Source organism: Lethenteron reissneri, chromosome 46, assembly GCF_015708825.2.
Source record: "Lethenteron reissneri isolate LAM-NWPU_2019-01 chromosome 46, ASM1570882v1, whole genome shotgun sequence".
NCBI lineage: Eukaryota > Metazoa > Chordata > Hyperoartia > Petromyzontiformes > Petromyzontidae > Lethenteron > Lethenteron reissneri.
The window spans coordinates 3,288,594-3,291,558 of NC_083824.1; positions in this window are offsets into that span (position 1 = coordinate 3,288,594).

A 2,965-nucleotide genomic window follows, 5' to 3' on the forward strand; every position below is an offset into this window, starting at 1 on the left:
TTATATTAAGTTCGCTTGCTTGCTTAGGACCGTGCAAATCTTTCGCTCGTTTTTTAACCCACTTCCCGTGATCTAATCGAGCTGACATTTTCCACACAGACTCGTTGTGTGTGACAATTAACTTTTGTGAAAAAAAGAAAATGCCAATTTTTACACTGTTTAGGGAAAACAAATTAAATATTTAATTACCAATTGCTTAATGGTGGCAGACAATCATCTGACCCATAGGTGGCAGCCATCTCAAGCCAGAGGACGAGAGGACTCTAGCCGCCACGCATATAAAGGATTTATAGTGAAAAACTTTGTTTTTACGGGTTTACTTGTTTATTATGTATGGCTGAGAGCCAAATCCGCCCATAGAAAGCCAGCTGGGTAAGTCCCTCACAGGTGTGCCCGACTGACCTGCGTCCTTGCAGGTAACGCTCGACCGACTGTTCGAAGCACGCACAGCGGCGATGGCAAACATGTGCAGTTGGGACGTCGCCATTGATTCTAGATTTGAAGCTTTCGTGACTGCAAGGATTCATGTGCTTAGGTTTTTTTCGGTAACGTCACGTAGGTAAAAAATTAAAATTAATAAAAGTCAAATAAAAATAAAATAAAAATCACTTGATACAGCTATCGTGCTGTGACGGTTCCACCTGAAGACGGAAGCTTGTGTTGCCTCCGAAACGTCGTGATTTTTATTTTATTTTACTTTTATGAATTTTTTACCTACGTGACTTTACCGAAAAAAACCTAAGAATACGTCGCCATTGGTTTGTTCAGCCCGTTGCGTCTCAAACCCTACCACCATCATCATCACACAAGCACCTCATCTCCATGTCCTGTTCCGCCGTGGTCTAGGGTGTCAGACGAGCCACAGCAGCCGTCCGGAGAAATTGAGTTACCCGTACATGTGTGGGGGCTGACGCCCGCCTCCCCGCTCCCTGTGAGCGGACGAGGCGCGACGTCCACCCCCTCCACTCCCCCCTGCTCCTCGTCGGTCGCCTCTCGCCGGGCCCCCGCCGATCGAGTGATCCCCCCCCGCGCCAGCGCCCTCTCGGAGGGACATGGCTGATTGGCTGGCTCACCACCGCCTTGGGTTATCCCGCACACGCCCACGTACACCACCACCACACAAGCGGAGGCGTGCACGCACGCGCCCCTGCAGGCGCGTGTTTTGCGCAAAGGTTAGCGCTAAATAAAACGGGACGGCGGCGGTATTAATATGCGCGTGCCCCTCCGGGTGGTTAAGCCCTAATCTGCTAGCACACAAAGGCTAATGCTAAAGGGCTGTATGAATACACGCACACGCCTCGCCGTTAATGCTATTGCCGCTGTGTAAACACGCTGTGTAAATGCCGGCGAGCGGGTTTATCGCACCCCGCCGCCCTAATTACTCACGCGGCACACTGCAGGCGCGCGTTTTAAAACACGCGCGCCTCACACACACGCTCAAGTTACTAACACCGCGCCAACGCTGCAGCCCCAAGCTCGCTCTCTCTCGTGCACACCATCTCCCCGCACAGTCGCACCACACAAATCGCAGACACCACGCCGAGGTTCTACCCACACACACAGAAAACATGCTGCACCGATACTCTGAACTAAAGTTTATTAACGGCGCAAATACACTCTACCTGGAGGTGGAATATATTGCGAGGAGAGCCTAGCCGAACTCTGCCTATGAACCCAGTCACACAAACGTCAAACGTCCTACCACCTACCTCGAAGCTGGACTCGCAGCGTCCGACGGACGCTGAGAGTCGGAGCGAGGACGAGGGAAGACTTGACCTATCACATTCTCGCAGCAGCACATGCTGGCATCACACGGATGCTGCGAGGGTCTCGAAGAGGCAGGACGGCAGGGAGAGGGTCTTGACCGCCCGGAGGTTGAAGCCAAGAGACCGAAAATCGTCCAGGGCCCCCATTTTTTATTCCTCCTCACTTCAAAGGGCCGGGATGGCATTTGTCCCGCGCGACCAATCGTGCGCCTGTGGTTACCGCCCTCTTGTAACCGCGTCCTTCCTCGAGTGCTGCGGCGGCGGCCACCCATTGTCCCTCGTTGCCCATTGTCTGGAAGGGCTCTTGCGCTTTTACTTGCTTAATATTCTGCCCTCCGTCCTCCCCCCAATGTTGTAACTCATTCCGGTTGGCCTAGGGAATCTTTTCTTTCTGCGCCCATACAATTTTAAACCAATTTTAGGGACATCGCAATGTAACCTGTCCTGCGAGGGTCGGCCAATCTCCTGGCATCGGGAAACCGTGGGACTCTCCTCTAGGGGCCCTTCGGATCAAGACCCGACGTGCCAGGCAATCCCCCGCCAGGACACTACATGGGTGCGCTGCATGTGGGTGTGTTTAGTGCGGGGGCCGGCAGGGAATCGCGGCGCTTGCAGAGTTGCTCCGCGGTCGTGGCACCACATATGCTCCTGTGCCGCCCACAGGACCAACTCATATAGCGGACGAATCACTGTGGGACCCTGCAGCATATTCCGGTCTGGCAACAAAGGCATGTTCGTGACGGCCCAGTCCTAATTCCATGGCATAGGAATTCGGACTCCAGGATGTGGAATTCACTCCTGATTTGGAATTAGGACTCCCGTGTATGGTTTTGAGACTCCCTGCAATGGAATTGAGACTTTCAAGGTTTGCAAGTCAGATGCCTCAGAAGGCAACATGGTACAGTACATAAATATTCCCTATACAATACGAGTAGAATGGTACATGACTCGAGTCTGTAGAATGTAGGGTTCTGGAGATATTTCGAGAAAAATGTTATCAGTAAGGTGTTACTGTAACGCGTGTCGTGTTGGCAGTGTAATTCTTCAGCCATTTTCACCACCCGGAACCCTCCTGTGGACCCACCGCAGACCCCCCAGGACGTCAGATCTCTCCAGACCCCAGAATCTGAACTCCTTCAGGTCTCACACCTCCCCACCCCCCCCCCCCCCCCAAATTTGTATGAAACAAGACAAATAGA